Below are 25,751 nucleotides of genomic sequence, written 5' to 3'. Positions count from 1 at the left end.
GACTGCTCAAAGAATCCACCCTTCTTTTGTTGTTTATTGTGGTCACAAAATGTTCCCTTCATGCCCAAGTTTCTCCTTTAGCTTGGACTTGCTGTAGCATAAGTGAAGCGGTAACAACTGTAAAAGCGGTAAGAAGGCTTTGTGTGGTAATAGAAAAAAGGTGTGATATCAGTATTACTGCAGATATTTTGCACACCAAAGGATTCCCTAAAATGTTCAAGCACTGCATTTCTTCTCAGAAATCTTTTTATGGTTGAAATCAAATGCAAAGATGTGCAGTAATATTGTTAGCACAGGTTATTCTAAGTGTACGTCTGTAAATCTCAAAATCGGGAAGTAGTAACTGTAATAACCCTTTGAATTACATTTAGATTTCTAAATCAACTTGTGTCCAGCCCATGTGCTTTAGACAGTTTGTCAACCTTAAACCTGGCCTTTCAGAATCCTCTTTTAGATTTGTAGAGCAGTCCTACTAGCCAAGCCATATTCTTTCTTCAATTATCGTTCTCACAGGGCAACGAAAAGAGAAGATGTCCACTCAAAGACCTATTCAACTGTGTGATTGAGTCCAAAGCAACACATTGTCTCATGTTTGCTGGCCTAAATTATCACCAGCCTACGAGCTTTTCTGGCTAGTACTTTTTCTCATTTGTTGGGAATGGATAGGAGATGGATCTTAGAGTATAACTATGTTACTCAACCGGAAGTAACTCCAGTGCTTTTATTCTGCAAGTTCCTTGCATTACTGATGCTCAAACCTTTTCTGCATCTCAGCTATCTACCTGAAACTCGCTTCTACCAAGACAAACATCCTGTTTGCTCTGAACAGCAAGCAAATACTAGCCCAAACCTTGCTAAATGACATGACCCTCAAAGGCTGTGAACCCCAACTTTCATTCAATGCGAAAATGCCAGGCCTCACCCAGGACACCAACCTCAACCTCAGCCTCAAGAAACACATTGTCAAGCAATCAGAAAGACCTTGTACCACCTCTCTCTACTAAAGGTGAAACTGTTCCCCTCAGAAAGGGAGCTCAGAGCTTCCTTTCAAGCCCTCTTACTCCCGCAGCTAGATGATGGCACTGCTGGGCGCCATGGCCTCCCAGGCTCTCCACTGGGCCCCATGAAAGCCACCCTACACTCTGCAGCATTTCTTATCTATAATCCGAAGATGCATGACCACGCCAGCTCTTTACTGATGAACTGCACCTGGTTCCCCTTACCAGCTCACACTTTCTTCTAAACTAGCTGCATCATATACAAACTGTCACAACCAGCACCCCGCTTATTTGGCTGACAGCCTTAACATCGTCAGTGGCTCTCAGCAGCACATCCACAGTAAGTACACGATCAAACTTTCAAACAAGGCAACAGTCCCAAAAGGTGTCAGAACTCCTCTAAACACATAATATTGCTATTACATCGATTAATTCTATTATTTTCCTCTTTCATTTCTATTTTCAAAAATGTGCTATGCTTACCTGCACTATACCACTAGTAACAGCACAGTAATTCATTTTCCTTAGATACATATATGTTCTGTGTCACTGAGGCATGGTAAAAGATAGTTTTAATGAGTCATTGTATTTGCTAGGTATGAGTGGTATGTATGAAGTCTGTGAGTGTGATGAGTTATAGTGTGTGAGGGTGAGACGGTTTCTGTTTTGTTAAAGTATCATGTAAAAGTTATTGTGTTCTAAAATACTGATTATGATCATGAACGTATAAATAAAGACAAATATTTGATTTACTCTACATAAGAAAGGTTTTTGCGTTATTAACATCTGTGTTTGACTCTTTTTATATAGAGCATTTGATTGGAGGTGGGTTGCTTTTCTTCTTCTTGTACTTAATTCCCTGTCCCGCTCTAATACCAGTTGTTACTTTGGGGAAACCTTTGTATTGCTTGTTCATTAGGTTTATTCCTAAGAATTTTATAGAAGTGTTTGCCCATCTCCACTGACTTGTCCTCAGTTTCATGAGTGTGTCCGTGACCGAGATGGGTAACCTTACCGATTTTTGTTTCGTAATCTAAAATCCTGATATCTCTTCATATTGATAAAGTTTGTTGGGTCTGTTAATGCTAGTATTTTATCGCCTGAAAATAGATATATTGTATGCTCTTCTGAGCCAGGTGGGATGCACCTTTGCCTCTGCCAAATTTTGTTTGTGAGGAATTTGCCTGTTAGGGCGAAGAGCCGTGGTGTGAGAGGACCGCCCCGCCTCATGGCCCTCTGCAAATTTAATTATTCATATTGTGCTCTGTTACCCAGATTCCTCCTGTGGGGTCATTGTAATTTAGTTATTTTCCACTTTTTCATGAAGAGGCCTTGGTTGTTTGATCTAGAACTTGTTTTAGGTCTGCTCAATTTATGCAATCAAACCCATTCTCAGTGTTCCAATATCGGCATAACAGCTGGAATGCTCTTTTGTGATGCTTTTTCTTTTTACATATGTTATTGGGTGAATATTATTGGGGCCTTGATCATTTTTTATAAATCCTACTTAATAGGATTCATATAAAAATCTGTTAGGATTTTGGTGAATAAAGAATTTAGTCAGGCGATTGGCCTATAGGAGGGAGATTCAGTGGGGCTCTTCTCCGATTTAAGAATCGGGATAATATCTGCTTCAGTCATTGTGGAGGTAACTGTTCATTTGAAGACAAATTGAGTGATGTAATTTTATTTGTGGGAGGAAAAGTTGATAGAAGAGAAGGGAATGCCTTCAGGCCCAAGAGTTTCGTTCGGCTGCATTTCTTTCTTGGCTTTTGCAACCTCAGCTCCCTTAATAGGTTGGTCTCATTATTTGGTCTGTTTGCTGGATGTGCATCAGAGTGGCAGAGTCTAAATATGTCTTTATTTAACTTACTCACCTGCTCAGGAGTATATTGCTTTACAGAAATCTTTTAAGGCTTCTCATATGTCTGCATCCTTACCAGTCTTTTTGCTAAATACATTTGTGCTTGCTGTGCCCATAATGTATTTTTTAAACTTGATTCTATTATATTCCCCCTTTCATAGACATATTTCCCAATTTTAACATTGTCACTTCAGCGTTGTTAGTCGTAATGAGGTCAAGTTGGCTGTAGGCCAATTGTCATTTAGTTGGACTTAGATTATCTAGGGTTTCCAGGTCTTTGAGCTCGGGTATTAATTTAGATTCTTAAAGTCTTGTCTCCTGTGTTACTACAGCTGAAAGGGTCAGCACTAGCCCTCATATTATCTCATTAAAGGTGTCCCAGTGTGTATATGGTGAGTTATTTTTCTTACTTCAGGTTTAAGGCGTCAGTTTTCTGGATGGTCCAACCTCTTGCTTTTGGTATGACCCTGAGTGTACTCCACTTCCAGCATGCAAGTCTTTAATGGCTGATTTGATGCTGATCTAAAAGGCTTGGCTGAGTCTGTCAGTCTTTTGACAAAATTATTCTTGTAAAAGATGGCCAGCCACTTACCTCCACCCGCCACACACGCTTCCTGGTTCTTCTCTTCAGTCTTGCGTTTGGAGATTCCCAAGCGTCCCTAGTTCTTTTTTGGGGTGTGAGGGGAGATCTGCCGGTAAACAACTCAGTCCTTTGTTTTTTAATGCATGGTACGGGCGCAATCTGTTAGCCTTTGCTTTCAGTCCTGCTTAGAGGGGATAGCCACCATGTTGTCAGTCTGCCTCTACCGATCTGTCAGGCTGCCTCATCCGATCTGTGGCGTTTCTTTGGTGGTGGCCATGTCTTGTTCTATGGATCAGGGTCTGGCGTTATCCCGGACTCTCCTTTGGTCCACTGAATCCCTTTTCCCAGGTCAGCTGGGGCGTATGTGTTCATAATTGCCTGGTTGAGGTGGCGGAGTTCAGAGTAATGTGCTCAAGCTGCAAGCTCCACAACATCTTAGCCAGAAGTACATATATACAGGTCACTTTTTAACCCGTGGTTCATGTATATCTTTCTCCACAGACAATATATTATAGTTTTAGCGGTGATGTCATTTCTCTTGTTGTTGGGTGAGAGGCAGGGGCCGGACTGGGAACAGCAGCAGGTCGCGGGGGTGTTTTAAGGGGTGCACATGGAAACCACTGCAACTGCTTTTGTTTCAGGGGGCCCCGGTAACAAAAACCGTCCCCCACCCTGGCGGCCCACCAAGGAAACGCCCTGTGCCCGCTACAGCCAGTCTGGCCCTCTAGCATTAAGAATTTAAGCTTCTTTGTTATTAAAATCAGTTTCTTGGAGGAACATGATATGTCCTTTAGATTTTTTTTTCCCAAGGGGGAGGGGTAAGGAATTTCTGTTATTTGAGATGCTAGAGTATTTTTTTATACATTCTATGAAAGGATTTTCAACATCATATTGTTTCTTTTTTGTATACCTAGAGTTGCCCAGAATGTCACATGTTTTCCTGATCTTTATCTTTTTGTAGGCTAGTCAAGGATAAAAAGTGATTTGAAGTATTGCTGGTTGATTTTGAATGTGTGTGGTCAACTGAGCCGTCCAATCTTACGGATACTATGTGTTTGCCTTTAGTTGACATTAGAGGATGTACCAGGGTGTCAGGCAGCTGTCTGCCTGAACCTCGTGCAGATACATATAAAATTGGTGACTTTAGTTTGTACAACAGTTTACTGCTGTATGTAAATGTATACTTCTTTTAGTATTAAATTATTCCTTTAAGCTCAGAGATATGTTTCTGATATTTTCCTTGGTATATGGTTTTCTATATAAGCCTATTCCGTTTCCTCTAATGTTGATTCCTGCCAAATTTATAGGTAACTTCAGCTTGCCTGGTTCCTTGAAGACTATGGTCTGTTCCTTTTTGATGACTTTACAATGGTCTGGATGGAAAATGTAATACCTTATTCACATCTCCAGTTTCACTTCAAGTATCTATTTTCTTTTTTTCAGCAGTTGCTATAGCTAGGGCCTTCAGTATAAACAGTTTACTTACCATTCCAGAATAGTTCTTTCCTGTGAAATCTATCAATTAAACTTGCATGGATTTCAACAGTTAGAGAATGATACCTCATGGTGTTGTGTAAGACGTGGTTGTTTATCATGGCCTAAGTCTGCGCATGTTCAGTTGCTGCTGTTAGGTCCAGTAACTTAAACTGTGCAACTGGTCCAAATGACCATTTTCAGCTTAATCTGGTATACCTTAGGGCCTAAATGCAATATCATTATTCCTATTTATGGTATCTGTCTATTTGCTTTCTTTAACTAACCAGCTTCATACCATAATTTTAAAAATCTTTGGTATTCATTCTTGCCTTTTAATCCTCTTTCGTTCATGTTTGTTGTAGCATTCACTATTACTAGTTTCAAAGATGCATTGTAATTGTGCAGTTGTGGCCTTAAAAAGCGTCTTATTGCTCAAACTCTCTGCTCGAACAGATGACGGTTATGGTTCTTTGCTGGGCTTTATGTTGAAAGGAGGTTAGCTGATAGACCTTTTGAGGTTGGCTTTAGATACTGATGTGAAACCTTTTCAAGAATTAGCCATCACTGTATACTGGGCAGTATCCAGTGCGGGTCCTTTGTGTATCACTAATGTCGGGGCCACCATATGGGTGAGCTCCAGATTGGATGGCCATGGTACACATTTAAGCAATTTGCTTTTTCAGGTTAGCAAGGATCAGTAATCATGACTTAATCCAGGCAGTGTATGGGTTAGAAACTCCTATTCAGTATTACTTAGTAAACAAAACTCAACCTTGAAAGGTGCTGGTCCTAAAAAAAATAATCTGCTTGTAGGAGAGTAGGATCTGCACTTATGTTGCCCCCATTTTTTTCCTGATGTTAACACTGGTTTCTGGCTATAGTATGGCTGGGTCCCTGCTAATCAGGGCCCCAGTCTCTCTGTTCTCTCTAAACAACTTGGAGTGCATATTAGATGCACTAGTGATTGGATACTGTGGTACCTTATGAGCCCCTAGTATATGGTACCTTAGGTACCAAGGGCATAGGTACTTCACAGGCCTACCAGGGGCTGAAGCACGTATTATTCCACCCCTGGGAAGCAGACTAAATCTGACACCACAGGCCAGCTACTGCAGCCTGGGTGAGGTAGTGTTAGCACTCCTCACTGAGGTATAGGTTCCTATATCTCACCTTACACACACATATAAACCTATCAGTCACCGCTAAGGCAGGCCCTATCAATCCCGAGGGCAGGGTGCTTGGTTTACAATGTGAGGGGGTGCCTCTGCCTGAGCAGGGCCCCTCTGCAGCTGGCAGAGTCTATTCTCTGTGGCTGTTTGTGGATGCGGTTAAACCATATACTCTTAAGTGCATTATAACCTAGCGGTAAATGCTAACTTTGCAATGACTGCAGCAAAACATGTCGTGTTTGGTGTCAAACAACTTGGAATCATACCCCCACACCAGTAACTGGTGTGAGAGTACGATCCCACCCTTCCAGAGGGGAAGACATGTACCTACTGTGGAAACACGGTAGAAATCTGAAAGAGCCCTGGCATCACAAAATGGATGCCACCAGCACAGACACTGGGCCGCCCTCCTGCTGCTGACTGAAAATCGCAGTGGAGGAGGCCCAACAATAGGCATCCTGTCACAGGGGGGTGTAACCACCTTCCAGACAGGATTTAGTGTATTGGGGCTGGGTGGGTGCACTCCTAGAGTGCTTTGAAGTCCTGCACTGGGGGAGCAGTAGGCTCCTCTGTGCATATTCCAGCTCAAACCGGTTCAGGGGCTACCTGCCCCTGCTCTGGCGCGAAACTGGACAAAGGGAAGTGGGTGTAACCACCCACTCCCCTGACCCTCCCAGAGGAGTGGTCATAGAGCTAGTCCCTCCCTTTCTTTTAGTATAATATAGGGAACCCTTGCCATTGCAAATCAGATATCCCTGGACGACACTCTACAAGAAGAATCCTGGACCTTCGATGTTCCACTACCTTTGGAAGACTGAAGAATCTCCCTTGGAGTCAAGGAGTGACTCCCCTGCTTGGCAGGCACCAAAACTTTGAATCAACGGTCGCAAACTTTCCCGCTCCCGCCGGAGTCCGAAGTCCCTGCAGCCCCGGAAGTGGATTTCCTGACTTCTCGACGACCATTGTGAGTCCCCAGCAAAGCTGAGGTGAGTGGACCCCACGAGTGACGAGGAACAGCAAAACCCGGGTACCGTGCACTATTGTCGAGTGCAACCCCTTCACGACATTCTACGAACTTGTGCATTAGACCACATGTGGTCCAACCCTCCAGCAGGATTTCCTTCGAAAATCAGAGGCCTACCTTGTCCTGAGTGACCGTGGGCTCCTGTGAAGTGAATCCTCATGATGCGTCTTCGCGATCCCTTGCAGGCTGGCTTGTGGGTCCCCTGAAGACTTTCTTATCGAACCAAAGGGCTCCCCTGGTTGCTCCAGGCCTGCCCTGACTTACCCTTGCTGGGTGAGTCCCTCAGACCTTGCTGGTCACTTTCCACGAGACTTGCTGTTGCCAAGACTTGTTGGCTCCAATCCGGTTGCCGACACCTCAGTAAGCTGCAGACTTCGTGGGACACTCCAAATCCAGCTTCTGGTCGTCGTCGACACCTCCTGAACCTCATGGATGAAGAGTCAAAACACCCTTTATCACCTGAAATCACCCGACTTCCGTGGGCATCCATCTTCCTGGCCTCGGGTCACTGGCAAGTGACTGTGAACACTGTCCCTTCTGCTTTCAGGTCTTCTTCATCCTGAGGCCAGGTAACTCTGGCACTCCGGTGCTCCTGTGGGTGTTGGCCCTCGAACTACTTACCTTGTAAGTGGCTTTCTTGTAGACTCTCTAGAAGTACCCTAAAACTTAAAAATTCCAACTGCGACTTGCACCATTGAAATCAATAGGCAACCTGGGCTGTGTTCTCACACTGCATGCGTCTCCCGTGGGTCCTTTACTTACCTGCCTTGGGTGGATTAGTGAGGCCCCAGCGATTATACAGGCCCTAGGCCTTGTCCCCTTGCAAGTCGACATTCCTAAACCTCTTTTTTAGTATATGGTCTGGTACGTCCCTAGGGCCCCAGCCATATTTGTGCTTAACTTATTGTGAAACGTTGATATTTGCATATGTTCCTGACTTCTAATCTCATAAAGAGATTAGTAGAGTGTGTCTAGTAATAAATACATATATATTTGATATATATACCTGTGTGGTGTACTTTCATTTGGTAATTCAAGAGATTATAAGGTCAAACAAGCTGCTTTACATTCCTCTGAGACTTAGCCTGAAGGCTGCTCTCCACAGCGTAATCAAAAAACGGGGGGAAGGTGTAACAAGGGTTTTTATAATGAGGTCCAGCATACCTACCCAATAGACTATGTATAAACAAAGAGTATGCAGTTCCTAACAGAAAGAGAGATGACAGGTAATAACTGTGATGTAAGCACCAGTTCAATACAGGAGAGTGAACTCCTTGTTGGAAAAAGACCCTCACACACCTGACAAGTAGGTGTCTTGCTTCATCATCGGGTCTGCTCCTACTCGGGCCGGCGCTGCAATGCACGATCAGGCGCCCGTGATGGGGCCTACTTAACGGAGATCTTTATTCCGAGGCCGGCAGGTGAAGTGCGAGTAAGGGTCCTAGTGTAGGTGAAAGTGAAGTGTAAAGTGAAATTAAAATAGGGAAAAATAATCTAATCAAAATAATTTTTAATGAAGTTGGTTATTCCCCTAATTAAAAATGAAGAGTCGCGTATAGTCACTCTATGTTGTGCTATGATACGTTAAAAAGTGAGGTCGACATGTTTCTTGCCCTATTATCAACTCGATGGCAATTCCTCAGGACCTAGTTAAATACTACCTACACATTTTTTGGTGGTGGACACCCAACACTTACAGTGAAAAGTGACCACCATTACAGCACCCTAAAAAATGTGGGGGTACCTCTGGTGTGAATAAAGCTAATCAAGTATTAACCTGTAGAGATAAAAAACAGTTAAAACAGTCAAAGATAAAGCACTACGATATCATTTTGTTCAAAACCAATACTATTGATTCAATTTGTGATAGTGCATCAAACGCATGCAAAGGGCCCATGGGCAGTGACATGCTTGATGCAATCAAACTGTCGTAAATAAATTGATGCACGTTCAGGTGATGAAGATAAAGTAGTGGATTGACACACACAAAGTCACTATGGAAGGAATGACTATTGTAAAAATCGTAATTCTCAGACCACAAGAAATTCTCACCCTCATTATTTATGGTCCGGGCCATAATAGTACCGGTCGCCGTCGACACTGAATTCTAGTGCCCTGATATATAATGAGAAAGTATTAGTTTATCAAAGCATACTGAAAGGGAGCGTCATAGATGAATTACCACCCGTTGTGTCAAGAGACAAGAGGTTGAAGGTATAAACAATCGCCACCAAGGGTAATTGAATGAAGAACGGTATGACGTTAATCAGGTAAGCGCACTGAATGTCGGTGGGAGGTAGGGGGCGGTTCAATAAAGCTTACACCACCCCTATAGTTGAATAGGAGACAATGAAATACTAAACAAAGCTCTAATCAGAAAACCCATGTAGCGTGATGTACATCAGGTGAGTGGTGTCATTATCTCAAGTATTTTAAAAAAACAGAGAGAAAGGGGCGCTTACTTGTACATGGAGTCTATCGCCCAAACGTGGTGGGGAATGGCGTGAGGACACGAGGGCAGAAACGCATATGCGTCTTAGAGAAACACAGACATATTACTTACGGTTCTCTTAGCAGGTTCAAAGAGTTGATCCTACCCAGACGGATCGGCCGGTCCACACGGTCTGGTTGCCGGATACAAACAAACGAAGAGATAAAGGGAGGCAGGACGGGGTGGGCGTGGCCCCTGAAGTGCCGAAGAGTTACGTGAGACGCTAGAACGCCGACAAATTGCCGGCGCCATATTGGAGGAGTAATCACATGACACCAAGGCAGTCATGTGATCGCCTGGTGGTCCAATCAGGATCACACGATCTGAATGTGTTGATCGCATGTTGAGAAGTATACGTAGTGTATATGAGAGGGGTTGGACAGAGAAAAGAAACTCGAATTGTCCAACTATCCCCAAGACAAGGAGGTGTTTATCTGTAGAGGAATATTTCCTAAGGACACACAAGGGCAGCAGTGGTGCAAGGATAATTTAAAGCGGAAAAGAGTTTCATCAAGGAACTCATGATTAAAAGGCCAATGTGATGTGGGTTGGGGCTTGTTGATGGTAATCAAATGCTCCAAAAGGAGAAGCCCGCATGCCGGAGAAAAAGAAAAAGACAATGTTGTAAGTTTTTACGAAGAATGCACCGGCTAAAATAGAGTAGTGCATGCATCGAGGTGGTGCTGAACTCGTACAAGAGATATCTTGTATTTAGGTCAGAAGGCTCCAGGGTATGTCTTCATTGAGACCCGTTTTATCGGATGACAGTCTCAGGACCCACCGTTGTTCTAAGCGAAACAAGGCGTCCTTTGACATGCCCGGGTGCGCTTCTAGAACGAACCACTCAAAAGAATCAGGGAGATGTTCTCTTTCTTTAAAGTGAGTCGTCATTTTGGTGTTGGTCTTAGCACATCTGAAAGTGCTCTTATGTTCCATTCTTCATACTTTTACTTTCCTTGTAGTCATCCCTATGAAGACGAGGTTACAGATGCACTTCACCAAATAGATGCAGTTGGCTGTGTTACAGGTGGTATGTTTCCTCAGCTGCCAACAGACACCATTCGGGAGGTTCAGTAGTTTCGTAACCTTAGTTTGGGGACAGACAGAACATGATCCACAAGGGAAGTGCCCCTGGACTGGTGGTAAGTCCCAAAGCGTATTCTGTACCATGTTGTGAGGTTTCTTAGGTCTAGTATGTATCAACATATCCTTGATGTTGTTTGTTCGTTTGAATGCAAATCTGGGTATGGAAAAATTCAGTATCCCGGTGTTGAGAATGCCCCAGTTCTTTCTAATGATGTTCCTTAATCGATTATAAGCGGGGGTGAATGTGGTGACACATGTGATGGTTGTGTCTGGTTGTTTAATCCTGTCTTCCAAAAGGCCCTCTCGATTGTTATTTCTCGCCCTTTTGTAGGCGTCGTCAATCACCTGTTTGGGATATTCGCGTTGAAGCAGGTCTTGCTTCAAAATATTAGCTTCCCTTTTGTAGTCACAAAGGGTGCTACAGTTCCTTCTGATACGAAGGAACTGTCCAACAGGTAAGTTTTGTTTAAGTGCTCTGGGATGGTGACTGCTGAATAACAGGAAACTATTTCTGTCAGTAGGTTTCCGATAAAGGGTTGTGGAAATTATCCCTGCTTCCAACCTAATGAGGAGATCGAGAAAAGGAATCTCACTCATAGAGATTGTGTTGGTGAACTTCAGAAATGGATTAAGGGTATTAATCCATGTGCAGAATTCATTGCATTTGGTAATGTCTCCCTTCCAAAGGATAAGAATATCATCTATAAACCGTTTCCACAGTAAGATGTTTGGGAAGTACGGATTATCAGAATGGAAGATCTTACGCTCTTCAAAAGCTGACATGTATAAACATGCAAGGCTGGGAGCAAAGGTACTACCCATTGAAGTACCTTGGGTCTGATGGAAAAGTTGGGTACCAAACTGAAAATAATTCTCTGTGAGTGCAATAGTAGCACATTCCATAATGAATGACACCGGGGTAGGGGAATCCCACTCGGCATTGTTTAAGATGTCTTCAATGACATCCAATGTTGCTCTTTGGGGAATATTGGTGTAGAGGGCCTCAACATCCAAGGTAACCAGAAGGTTCACCTCATTTGGATGTCGGACCCCCTCAAGGAGACGTAGCACATCGGTCGTATCTCTGACAAAGGAGGGAGTCTCCTTGACGAAAGGTTGTATGAAATGGTCTACAAATTTCGAGAGAGGTTCAAGTATGGAACCGATGCCGGACACGATTGGTCGTCCAGGTACAGGTGTCACCTCTTTATGAATCTTTGGGAGACAATAGAAATAAGGTACAACAGGTTATTTAGTTGTTAAGAAATCCGCCTCCTTTTTTGAGATCCAACCCACTGATTCAGCTGGGAATGTCATAGCATTGATGATGTTGTATAATCTCTGCGTGGGGTTTTCTCTTATCGGGGTGTAGTACCTCCTATCACTCAATTGTCTCTCGCATTCGATGTTATAGTCTTCTGTGTTCATTATGACAGTAGCCCCACCCTTGTCGGCTTGTTTGATCGTGATGGAATCATCGCTAGCCAAAGCCCTGATGGCAACGGTCTCCTCGGTGGAAAGATTGTGGAAGGGTGCTGAATTAGCCTTCGTATTGAGATCTTTCAATACTGCTTGTTCGAAAGTAAGAACCTCATTGGGAACAATAGCACTTGTAGGAGTGAACGTTGATGGTTTGTGCAAGCCTGAATCATCGGCAGTATATGCTGGTTGGTCATGGAAAAAGGCCTGAAGACGAATCTTGCGAAAAAAGCTTTGTAATTCGCAGCGATCCCTGAACGTATCAGTTCTTGGGGTGGGAACAAAGCCTAATCCTTTCTGCAGAACATGTTCCTCAACAGGTGAGATGGCTCTGGAGGAAAGGTTGACAATCAATTTCTTTTCCCCTTGGTTTTACTCCTGGTTTCCACTGACCCTGTTGGTTGGTCCTGCCATTGCACTCTTTTTTGGCCTCTTCTGTGGCCTCTTCCTCTGCCCCAACCTCTGTCTAAAAAAGGAGGTGCAGGTCCAGTTGGATAGAAGGGTGGTGGGCCTTGTGGATATACTGGGTATTGCCAGAAGGGTGGTCCCTGGTAGGGTGGAGCATTGTATGAAGGAAACATAGGTGGTTGGTAAGGTCGTGTCTTTCTATTATTCCAACTCCCAGTGTTTGAATCATTACTAGATGTTGAACCTCTCCGTGAAGTACTAGAGCTATCGTCTGAGGAGTTTCCAGTCACGGAACTCGTATAGTCCGCTTTAAGATAGGGATATACTTTCTCAGTCGAGAATTTCTGGATGTCTCTTTGTAGCTTTGAAATCTTTTGTTTCATGAGATATTCTCTATTTTCAGCAATTTCCGCATTAATTTCCGACAGCTTGCTCTTAAAGGCTGCTGTCTGAATCGTCACTTTGATGGCACTCTCTGCCGCTTGGATTCTGCTGAGTAAGGCGTCTGCTATTCTTTTCGCTGTATTTATAATAGGAATCAACCAGTCCCAAGTGCATTTCCAAGCAACTAGGGACCATTCTTTCTTAAAAGTGGCGTCTTCTAAGAAGAGGCGAAGGAAATTATTGACAATGAGGCCATTAGGAGCTATATTAGCTCTCAAATATTCGGTCATCATTGCCCCGTGTAGAGTAACTTTAAGCCATTCATGCTTAATATTGGATAAAGAGGACCAATCCTCTGACTGGCTGACCGAGGCAGAACTGCCATCAGATCCCAGCAGGGACGGTGCTCGTAATATCTCTGCTGCAGCTTCATCACCGAAACTTAATCCCTGGTAATCCTCCATGGCATTGAAGGAGGGTAATCAAGGGATGAATCAAGCCAACTTGGATTGATCAGTGCAAAAAAAATATATTTTTTTAATGGAAGAGTGGGCCTAAGGAGTCTATTAGCAACCTATTGGTAACCTTGATGAAAAAGTCCCCACGGGTATAAACCCGTGCATGCAATGTAATCAAAAAACGGGGGGAAGGTGTAACATGTATACATGCTCTCCACAGCTACCACTAAGATAGCTTTCTTTAAAAGGTTGTCTTAAACCTATCTACCATAAGAGTCGAATTGGGCTGGTGCAAGGTGGCCACTATAACTAGTGACCAGCATATGCCAGGCCAACTTCTCACATTGGTGGCCAGCTTACCATTGTTTTACCAGAAAATCTCTATTTGAATTACTAACTGAAAACCACTAAAGGTACTCAAGGTACATATAAAAGTCAAGCTTAGTATCAATAAGTTCTACTGAACTTAGAGCTGTGAGTGAAGGGAAAGCACACCCTTGCTACTGCTCAAGCTAGGATCAGTAGGCCACAAACTAGTGTAGGTAGTACAACACTGCACAACACCAGAATATCCTCAAGGGATGGAGCCAGTGGGTCCACCCAGCCTCAGTATAAGGACATGACCTTCTTTGACTTGAAGGCCATGTGTGTTGCAAGACACCTGAAGCTATGACAGAGTCCCTCCACACTAGGCCCGATAGATCTGCTGACAGCAGATGATCTGAGGTTGGCTCTAGGAGCTAACAGATCTGAATCGGGGAGTGGATCAATTACAGTGTCTGGGTCAGATGATGAAAATCAAGATGACCAGGACTTTGTGATTGAAGGGCCAGACCCACATGGGTCTGAACAGGGCAGAGGAATTCTCCCTAAGAGAACTGACAGAATGGAGGAGAGGCCTAGGTCCCTTTCTAGGGACTCTGACCACGCATATCACTCTGGCAGAGAATCTGTCCATCAGAGGAGCTCATACTTTAATAGAAGAGAGACCTCCACTGAAAGAATGTACAAACTGCTGCAGTATGAGGAAGCAAGGTTTGCCCTTAAGGCCAAGCAGTTGGCATTAGATAAAGAAGCCTTTGAGCTCCAGAGAGCTTCTAAAAGAGAGGGGTTAGTACCCCCTGGTGGCAGCAACAGTGTCCCTAGAGTCAGAGATTACATTCCAGACCATAGGAACCTACCCAAGGTTGTTCCTCCCTACCAGAGTGGGGATGATATCCACAAATGGATACCTGCTATGGAGATGGCCTGTAGAGTACAACAGGTCCCCCAGAAACAGTGGGCAGCAATCTTGTGGCTCTCCTTTTCAGATAAAGGTAGAGACAAGCTCCTCACTGTTAGAAGAGGATGCTGATGACTATGAAGTCCTGAAAAGTGCATTAATAGATGGCTTTGGCTTAACCACTGAGCAGTACAGGTTGAAGTTCAGAGACACCCAGAAAGCACAGAGTCAGGACTGGACAGACTTTGTAGATTGTGCAACCAAGGCTCTGGAGGGTTGGCTGGTTGGTAGTAGAGTTACTGATTTTAAGGGATTGTATAATCTTATGATGAGAAAACAGATCCTTAATAATTGCCAAAAACAATTGTTGCATCAATACCTGGTGGACTCTGATCTGACCTCTCCCCAAGAATGGGAAAGAAGGCAGACAAATGGGTCAGAACCAGGGTGAGGCAGAAAACCCAGAACCAAGTGGGTGACACTAAGAAGCAGGATCCTAAAGGCTCTGAGAAAGGTGGGGATAAGTCAAAAGACCAGAAGTCTTCACAAGGGCCCCAAAAATCTGCATCTGGTGGGGATTCACAGTCTACAAAGGGAAAAGACCAAAAGAAGCCCTGTTGCAAATTCTGGAAACAGAAAGGGCACTGGACTTCTGATTGTACCAAGTCCAAAGACCAAACCACCACCACTCCTGCCCCTAAGGCAACTGTTCCCCCTAGTGCAGCTACTGATGGAGGTGGTAATCAGAATAAGGGTATAGTAGGGTTGACCCTGGGTTCTGAAGTGGACTCTGGCCTAGTCAGAGTACCCACTCAGGCATTGCTGATTTGTGATGAAGACATTGATATCTCATTCCTAGTGAGCCCCAGTAATCTGGGCAAATACAAACAGGAGCCTGTAATAAATGGCAAACAGGCTTTGGCATTCAGGGACACAGCTGCTAGTGTCAGATCATTCTGGGTGAAATGTACCTGATTACCAATGCAAGCAATGTCAGGACCAACCATAGTCTGGCAGTTGTGAATTTCTCCTGGGGAGGGGTAACCGGCCTCAAGAAGGTAGTAGTCAGTGCAGACCTCCCTGTCGAATGTCTATTGGGCAATGATCTAGAGACTTCAGCCTGGTCTGAAGTAGAGATATGGACTCATGCTGAGATGTTGGGCATACTTGCAGAGGTATTTGCTGTGACCAGGTCACAAGCCAAAATGCATCAAACTGAACCAGCTCTGGATCCTGAAAGTATGGACCAGGTGCTACCCAAGAGGAGGAGCAGTAGGGTTAAGGCAGTGCCTTCCCCTCTGTCCCAGATCTTAGATTCCCCTCCTGAGGGAGGAGAAGCAGATCCTGAAGAAGTAACTACCCCAGAGGAACTTGAGCCTGATCAGGTTGAGTTCTTGGGGGCAGGGGGACCTTCCAGGGAAGATCTGAGTAAGGAGCAACAGTGCTGCCCCACTCTTCAACCCCTCTGCAGGCTGCTGCTGAGGCTGCTGGGAGTGCTAGTGGGTCCCATAAATTTTATTGGGATGAGGGACTCTGAGGCTAGAGATCCTACCCTGGAGCCACCAGGAGGTTGGCAATACCTCAGAAGTTTAGGGGGTTCCTCTTGACCCTAGCACATGACATCCCTTTAGCAGGACACTTGGGCCAAAACAAGACCTGGGACAGGCTTGTTCCACATTTTCATTGGCCACACATGTCAGAGGACACCAAGGAGTTTTTCCGCTCCTGTGTCACTTGCCAAGCCAGTGGTAAGTCAGGTGACACAACAAAGGCCCCCCTGATACCAATACCTGTGGTGGGGGTACCATTTGAAAGGGTAGGGATTGACATTGTTGGTCCCCTTGACCCTCCAACAGCATCTGGGCATAGGTTTATCCTGGTGGTAGTGGATCATGCCACCAGGTACTGAGGAAATTCGATTTTCGATCACGATCGCATTGAGCCGCCATTTTGTGCTCTGCCGCCATTTTGTGTTGCCCTCACTCAGGCAGCACGACGAACGAAGTCTTTTCTGCTTTTCCTGCAATATTGTGTCAAAATAGCCTTGTGCCTCTGTTTACGAAGCTGGTGTTAGAGACTGGCCGAGTACACTAATCCCTGTCTGGTTCTTCTAATGCCTGTCTTAACTATTTGTTGGTTCACACTATTCTCTCCTGACTTTATCTTATCTTCTGGCCTTCGCTGTCCTCCGCTCGTATTCTCTTGTTTCACAACTGTCCTCCAAAACACACGAACGTATCTCGCCACCTGCAAACCAGTTACAAACATGTTAATACCTTAACCTGTGGGAGGGATGGCAAACACCGTTGGAGGAGAGGCTTCTTTGAGTTACTCGATATCTTTGTTTTTCAACCTTTTCTATTGGACATGTTCTGTCTTTAACCTTACCTTATTGGTCCTCTATGTATGTTTTAGGTGTGTTCTTTGTTAATGTATATGTTATCTATGTACTATATAAGATTGTGCGCCACGGAGTGAAGTGGCAGTCTCCTGAGAACATACCGTGTGTACTTCTAGGACAACTGTACTAGCTGCAGCTAATAAAATCTGATCTTTTACGCCGACAGAGTGTCCCCGTGTCTCTGTTAGCTGAAGCAGGAGAACCCAGGAGATTAAGGCGTACCCTGCGCCACCAGGTCCAAAAGGTTCTGGTTCTTCAACTGGCACCCAACGTGGGGCGGCTTCAGAGGTAGTGGTTCTGCCTGAAGGTCGTGAGGAACCCCGCAAGAAAATTCTGGAGGAATCGCGAGCCACGTCAAGCGACCCCTGTATGTTGAAAGTGGTCCGAAAGTCTTTTGCAGCGCGGTTACTCCTTCCTGACGGCTACTGACGACTGCTGCCCTGACTGCCGCCCTGCCTTGGCTCTCTCTCGATGATGTATGGTAAAGCGAGACGATAGACGGGGCCTCTGTTGGTGTAAGAAGACATCTTAGTTAAGTATTGGTGGGTCGCTCCCACATTTGGTTCTTTGGATCTTTGCTTCTTTGGTTCTTTGGTTCTTAGGTTCTTTCAGTGGCGGTGCGTCCATTGGGGGCGTTGGGGCGTTGCCCCACTAAGCACATGGACGACCGTCACAGTCATGCTAACATTTTGAAAAACAATATTTTGAAAATCGATCGCACTGACTCGCACTCTAGACTGGTGTCAACGGCACGCTCTAGCTCCCGGGACAAGCCCGACTCAATCTGGATGGCGCTGAGGGTGTGGGGGCGGGGCTGCTGCAGTGAGTGACACAGCACGAAAATAGCGCAGCAGGACAGCAGCAGCAGTGTGCGCATGTCAATTTTTGGGCTAGTCATTTTTATGACTGGCCCGAACATGCGCACACGCACACAATACCTTGACCTTCCCTCCTCCCCTAGCGACTCAGACAGTGGCGAGGCGAGGGACCCGATGGTGCTTCTTCATACCGCAGCCCTCGGGTCTCATTATGGGCAGGGAGTAACCCTGCTCTTAGCCAATCCTGTTGCAGTGGCGCTGCTAATGCAGCGCCAGGATTGGCTAAGACACCGCAGCCTGCATGGTGCCGCGCGTGGGTGGTGGCAACTGCCCAGTGCCGCACTTGTATGGCCAATCACACTGTGGCTGGCTTATGTGAAGCCAAGCCATGCAGTAGTGATTGGCCATTGATTTCCCGACCTCTACGCTGATACGCTCGCTGTCGGCACGTGTCGTCCCCGCGCCAGTGCTGCCACATGAGTCACTCACGGAGTCAGTCACGAGTCGTCGTCGTCGTACCAAGGTAGACAGACCTCATGCTGCCGGTGTGTCTATATTTGTCTAGTGCTGCTAGTGGTAAGTGGCCGAATGTGAATGGGGACTGGGGAGAGGATGTGGTCCGTCGGCTACGCTGCTGACTTTGGTGCGGTTTCACTTTCCAGAGTTCGAGCCTCGAGGTCGCGTCCACAATCATGGCTGATCCAGATAAACTTATGTAGGCGACGGCGTAAGCATCTGGCAAGATCTGGGTGCATAGATTTACAATATTGCATTGTGACTCGGGCCCTAGAACGACAATAGTACGTGAGCTTTTCCCTTATATTGTGATTGACGTGACGATAATACTGGTGGTCAGCTTTTTTGCCATTCTGCCTTGATGCGTTATGCAATGGGCAAAAAGCAAATTATTTGCAATGTAAAACGTGATAATAATAGAGAAAATTCGAGTGTGTATTTCAAGATCTCCTTGAATATATAATTATGGGTCCATTCCAGCTTTAATTGTGTAAACGTTGGAGGCACTTTCAACTTTGCAACACGTAAACTAAAGAAACAGCCTACTCCATCATTAAATGTCCCGCAGCCTCGTGCCACGCTCGCTTGGCCAGCTTCCCTCTGTCACATTAATAAGGGCCCGGCGGTGCCCCCTCATTTTCAGAAAAATGCCTTCCTTCCCGCTGCTTGATTATCACAATCAATCTTACAAAACTAAATGTCCCATTTGAATGAAACTTCTGTTTAAAGTCCAGGGGTTCTCAAAGTATGGCCCGGGCAGCAGCGATACTAATAAACTCCAAGGCTGCCATTTCTGCTGGGTAAATAAATATCCAGTCGCTGCCTCGCTGCCTATCTGTCTCGCTTCCGGATGGGGGGAGCTGAGAGCGCCTCTTCTACGAGGCTCTGATATACACGGAAAACTCTCCTCTGCATAATGTCATCTAATGGATGCTCACATGGTGCCTCATGCGACAATAATGGCCAGGATGACATACAGCTTTTGCACCGCCAAGCTCCCCTGTCCACTGCCAGATGTTCAATTCCTGATCCACATCCATTCACCATGTAATGTCTATGAGTGCCGGCCTCACAAGTGATGAGCATTCAGAGGCTGCGCAGAAGTGCCTTTTTCTGGAAACGCGAGCATCCATCACTCAGTGGAGCTCCTCGACGTGGTGCTCCGAGGTGACATCACTTAGTAGTACTGTTCTTTAACTTGGGTTTTTTTACTGCACGACAGACCTGCGACATTCAAGGCCGCCGTGCCGTCGAATAAATGTGAATGGGGAGAGGATGTGGTCCGTCGGCTACGCTGCACATTTTTTTTTTTTTTGCATATTTATATAGCGCGAACACGACCCGAAGGTATTGGAGCGCTTTACATAGCACCGTCAGTACTGAGCACCGTATTTACATTACACATTCAGACACGGGGAGATTAAGTGATTTGCCCAGAATCACATGATGTGGATGCGACCTCGGGGCTCGAATCCTGGTTTCCTGCACCAGAGGCGGCAGCGCAGCCGACGGAATTGCTCGTGTCTCTCTCTTGAAACTAATAAAAATAAACGTGATGGCTGGTGACTTTTGAATGCTTTCTCCGTTTCCAAGTAAGGTGTTTGCTCTTTGTTTGAATTGTCGGCATGAGACATTTGGGGGTGTTTCATGTCTTCGTCAGAGTAGACAACGATGGGAGAATGATGTAGCTCTTATTCCCATTTATGGAGTTGCAAGTATGGCGGTAAAAAATCAAACGTACGTGTGATAGACTTTTTCCCTGTCCTTTATATTTATTTGGAGCTCTCTTTGGAATCCCTTTATGCCCTGCATCTAGAACTAACTGTGCATGACCCCCCGGTGTCATGACATTGACAAGCGGGCGATAGTGCCATTGAGCTGTGCGCAGGGCATGGTCAAATGAAATCAATGCTTTATGCTTAGAGAGTTACAGACACAGATGAAGGCCATATCTAATGAGCTATTGGTTCAATGCTCTGTTTGGGTGCACATATTTTGCTGGGTATGGTCAAAGTTCATGCTCCATGGATACGAGAACATCGAGGACTGGGCCCCGGGCACTGCTGATGGTTCTGCTTACTGAGCCCTAGGAACATGGGCACAATGTAGAGGGCATCAATTCACTGAGAGTAATGCTCAACTCCCAAAGTTGACTAGGAGCAGCTACAATGAACCTAGTTTATGCCCTTGCTATCAATGGTGCTAGGTACAAAGTACGGCATTTGTTGTGTCTCTAGCAGGAGTAAAGTTGCTGCCAAGGCAAGCATGGCAGTTGTAACATGCGCCACGTTCCCTTACACAACTCTGTAACAGGAGTGGAGTTGCTGTGCAGTTTTTATACTTACCACATACACGTACAGCTTCTGTAATGTGTTTACCCACGCATCTCAACAATTTCTGTAGTAGAAGAGAAGATGCTGGATAGCTGATATTGGTGTATGTCTGAAAACATTTTAAAGTACTATGGGAGTGGTCTTCCAATTAGCAGTGTTTGAGGCCAGCTTGTCTATTAAAATGTAAAGGAGAACCTCAAGAGGAGCTCTCCATCTGATCGCGCTGATCTGGTGCATAGGAAACGCTGCGCGGTCCCATCAGGAACTTGTGTAAACTGACTGGTAGCTGGAAGTTTTACTGCACCTATAACATTGTTAGTTACCTGGGTGCCTCTTCACGGACACCACAGAACACTAAAGGTTTAAATCAAAACAAGGCACATGGGTCACTTTATTCTAGCCACTTTACTCGAGTATGATCAATGTGCTCACTGTTGCTTGATATATCTACTAGTTGGCCAGGACACAAAATACAGTATAAGCAATTGTTGTTTGTACAGTTTGAATAGAATTTCAATAAACATGACTGAGAACCATGACTTATGAATTTGCTGTTAAATGTCACAAGAGGCACAATTATCACATGTGTGCTGTCTTAATCCCCATTGGGCATTGAGGGTCTGATTAGCTGTAGATGGTCTATAAGCCTGTATCAAATAGTCATTGAAATTACGACTGTGTTTGACCACCTAAATGGGGTCAGGAAACTTTATTTTGCCCCTGTGGACAGAGCGAACCAATGCTTTTTAATCACCCTCTGAGCTGGAAACCCCCAGTGTTAGCATTAGGCTTCAGGAGAGTTCATGTACCTGATGCAGGTCACAAAATGCACATGAGGTCAGTGAGTCACTGCATTTGTCAGAGAGATCATTTTGTTAATTGCAGTTTGTAAGTAAAAATCCTAACATACAACAGTGAGCTATTAACTGTCATCTAAGAGCTGCATGCAAACTGCAAGGTAAAAATTGTAGCGTTATGTTTTTTTCCCCCAGTCTTTGTTTGATTACCCTAATCTTTCAAAAATAAATTGTTATATTTTTATTTTCAGCACCTGGTAAAGCCTGACAAGTTGCAACTGGAACCTTTACCTAATTTTTGGGCAATTTTTGGACAAAGAACAAGAGGCCCCAACCTCCTTTGCTGCTCTTTCATCCCAGCTACGACCCAGCAAACACCAGTGTTAAAGGTAAGGAAACTGATGATATTTGTATTTAGATTGGAGTTAGGGCTATGTTTGTGGTCACTCTACATGGTGGTTGGGGTGGGTGCACATTCTGTACATTGTACCCTCCCTCAGTGGATGGAATTTACTAATACTGAGCCTTAGCCCTGTGGTTTGGGCAATAACGGTTGTGAAAGGCACTATCTATTCCTTGCCTTCTTCAAGGCCCTCAAACAGTGTCTGTTTCAGTGCCTTCAGCAACCACTATGGCACACAGAGGCAGCGAGCAGCGGTAAGGCTGTATTTTTAGCAGTCCTGTTGCGCAAAGGGGAGCTGTTGGAGATATATTGCGAAAATGCACAAGATAGATGTATTTATACTGAAATTTGATATTATTGCACCAAATCTTATACGTTGTACTTTGACTATTGACAGGCTTCTTTCATTTTGGTAAGGACAACATCGACATGATGAATACGGTAGAACAATTAATTACACGGTCATTCCATGCACGGCCACTAGAAGAGAAACTACAGATAAAGAGATTAGGACCTGATCGGCCAGACCTACAACTACAACAAGTTACCCAGGACAGAGGAAAATCTTACACACGTACATTCTCAAACACCTGGTACACAAAAGCTGAATGGCTTACAGGGTGTCCGTCAAGAAACAAACTGTTCTGCTTCCCCTGCTTGCTGTTTAATGGTGATTTTCCTTGGACAAGAGAAGGAGTGATAGACTTGAAGCATCTGTCTGAAAAAATCAAGAAGCATGCACACACAAGAAAGCATATGGAAAACGTGACAAGACTGGGAATGTTGGGAGACACACCGATTGAGCAGCACATAAACAGTGCATACCGCCAAACAATACAGAAACACAATGAAACAGTTGATAGGAATAGGCACATACTATCAAAAATAATTGATTGCATTCGTTTCTGTGGTGCTTTCGAACTGGCATTGCGAGGCCATGATGAATCAGAAGATTCCACAAATCCAGGAATATTCAAAGGCCTTGTGGATTTAATAGCAAGCATAGACAAAGAAATGGAAGCACATTTAGCAACTGCTACAGTCTTTAAGGGCACCTCTAAAACTATACAAAATGAACTCCTTGAGTGTATGCTCGAAATTATGAGAAGCCATATTGTCCAAGAGTTGCAAAACACAGACTTTGTGGCTATTCAGGCTGATGACACCACTGATGTGGCCACACAAACACAGTCCGTATTAGTCTTTCGGTACCTGGACAATGACAATAATGTTGTGGAGAGGTTCTATGGTTTCACTCATTTAAGAGACTCTACTGCAGAAACCATTACTGCAGCTATACTGCGTCAACTGAACTTCATTTTTCCAGAGGTGCACCAAAAAAAAAAACGTATTGCACAAAGCTATGATGGTGCGTCTGTAATGAGTGGAAGCCTTGGTGGAGTACAGAAAAGAATTAGAGATGTGTACCCTTATGCTCATTACGTGCACTGTTACGCCCACCAACTTAATCTTATTATGCAGCAGGCAGTATCAAAGATCTCCGAGACACGAAGTTTCTTTCTGGATGTAGGAGGCATGGCAGCATTCTTCTCACGTTCCCCAAAAAGAACGGAAGCACTTCAGGAGATTGTGAACAAAAGGGTTCCAAGGGGATCCTCAACTCGTTGGAACTTTAACATACGTACAGTCCAACTAATATATCAATATAGGGAGGACCTTGTGAAATGTTTTCATAATATAGAAGTCAATGAAACCTTTGATTTCAAAACTCAAAGTGAAGCCCGTGGCTTTGCTAGAACACTAGAAGATAGAGAGTTTCAGTTCTTTCTGTTTTTATTTCAAGACATAATGTCAGCTGTCGAAAATGTATACAATCAGTTACAAGCACGAGAGATCGATACTGTCTCTGTGAAAAGAAATACCGCTATGTTTGTCGAGCGCATAAGCATAGTGAGAAATGAGGTTGACAATTTAGACAGCAAACTGCCAGAGGCTTCAATTTTTGCAAACCACAGGAAAATCATCACCACTCTGGTCCGAAATGCAAAGGAGATATGTGACATTGTAATTGTGCATGCACAAGAACGTTTTGCTTTCACAAAACATTTGGTGAGTGCCGCATTATTGGAAAGTCAAAACTTTGCAAAATATGGTGAATCCTTCCCTGAGCATGCTCTGCATGAGGCTGTGGAAGCTTATCCTATGCTCAACCAAGAGAACCTCAAAAGTGAGCTGACTGTACTGTACTCAATGCCTGTGTACCGAAATGCCAGAGATGCCAGGGCTTTGCTGACTTTAATTCATAAACTTAATATGGAAAAGACATTTACAGAGACAGTGACTTTACTTAAAATTGTCATAACCACTCCTATGACAACAGCAGAGGCAGAACGATCTTTTTCCGCCTTAAAGAGGATTAAGACATTCCTAAGAAACACCATGCTTCAGGAAAGACTGGATGCTTTGGCAATGCTCTCGATAGAGAGCAAGTTAGTTCAAAATATCTCTGATTTTATCGTTCAAGTAATTGAAAAGTTTGCTGCTCTTAAAGACAGACGTGCTGAGTTTAGATACAAAAAGTAAACATATGTATGTTCAATGCTGCTAGTTTCCGACCACCTGTTTAGTTGTTTGTTAAATAAAAAACACCTGTGAGGTACTCAGAAATGCATTATATCTCAAAGTCTGTTATGAAGCTCTGTGGTTATACTGAATAAGCAGCTACCTATATTATATGACATAATCTCTTTATTACTGTAATAACTGCACTTTCTTCATTGCTTTATTAACCTTTCTGCTTTCTCAAATTTGCTTGCAAATGCACCATTTTTCCACTCTTTTTTCAAACTTTTCTCGGGGGGAGAACCCCCCCCCGAACTCCCCTTAGGTTGTTCGGGCACGCTCTATACGCTCGCTGGCTATGCTGAAGTATGCCAAACATTTTACGCTCCACCACTTTCAAATGTCACCATCCGCCACTGGGTTCTTTGGGTCTTTGATTCGGGTATTGCAATAACCAAAGCCGAGGGGTAAGTACATTTGTGCTGTGTTAATTGATTTAACCCCCTTGATGTTTGTGAACAGTCCAGTGAAATAACGATGCCTGGTCTGACTAAGTTTGAGAAACTTTGTTGTTTTGGTTGTAATAGGGATTCCCGGCTGGAGGACTCTTGTCCGATTCCTTCGGTTGGAACTCCCACTTATGAGCTCTATTCTAAACATGGCGTTGGCCCCATTGCCTTTAACGAGGCATGGATCCGATACACGAAGAATGATGGTGTTTTAAAATGGCCAGAAAATGGTAGCTTTGAGCCTGACATTCTAGATAATTTGGACGCTATTTTATTTAAAAGAAAAGCCCAGCCGGCAATGTTTGACTCTTTCCGCCTTTGGCGTAAGGAAGCCAAACAGAGAAAAATTAAGCAAGAAAAACGAGATAAGAAAGCACAGGGTATGACCATTATACAGGCTGCTCAGCAATTCAAAGATGATGAAGTTGATAATGCGAAGGAAATTTCAGAGAGACAGCATCGTATGGCGATAGATAAATGCTATCCGATGTTGCCAGCTTCCCCCTCTCATAAAAGAAAGGATTTAGAGGAGGATTCCTTGATGTCTCACCTATTGAGATTGCCTCCGCCCTATGCACAAGGTGCTAATGTACCCCCGTTGTTACAGCCTGTTTAGCCACCAGTTGCGCCTCCGCCTGCTCCGGCTCTTCCACATTTGCCCCATCAAGTATTGCCGCTTTTGCCAGCTTCGACTTCGACTCCTTTACCTTCATCTTCTTCGCCTTCCGCTCCTCCGGTAATTACTGATTTCCCTTCAGTTAGTTCGCCTAATACCTTGTCCCCTATCCTTATGTCCAACTCTCCGTCAA

This window comes from Triturus cristatus, chromosome 1_1 (genome assembly GCF_964204655.1).
Source record: "Triturus cristatus chromosome 1_1, aTriCri1.1, whole genome shotgun sequence".
Lineage (NCBI taxonomy): Eukaryota > Metazoa > Chordata > Amphibia > Caudata > Salamandridae > Triturus > Triturus cristatus.
This window is presented reverse-complemented; position numbering follows the sequence as displayed.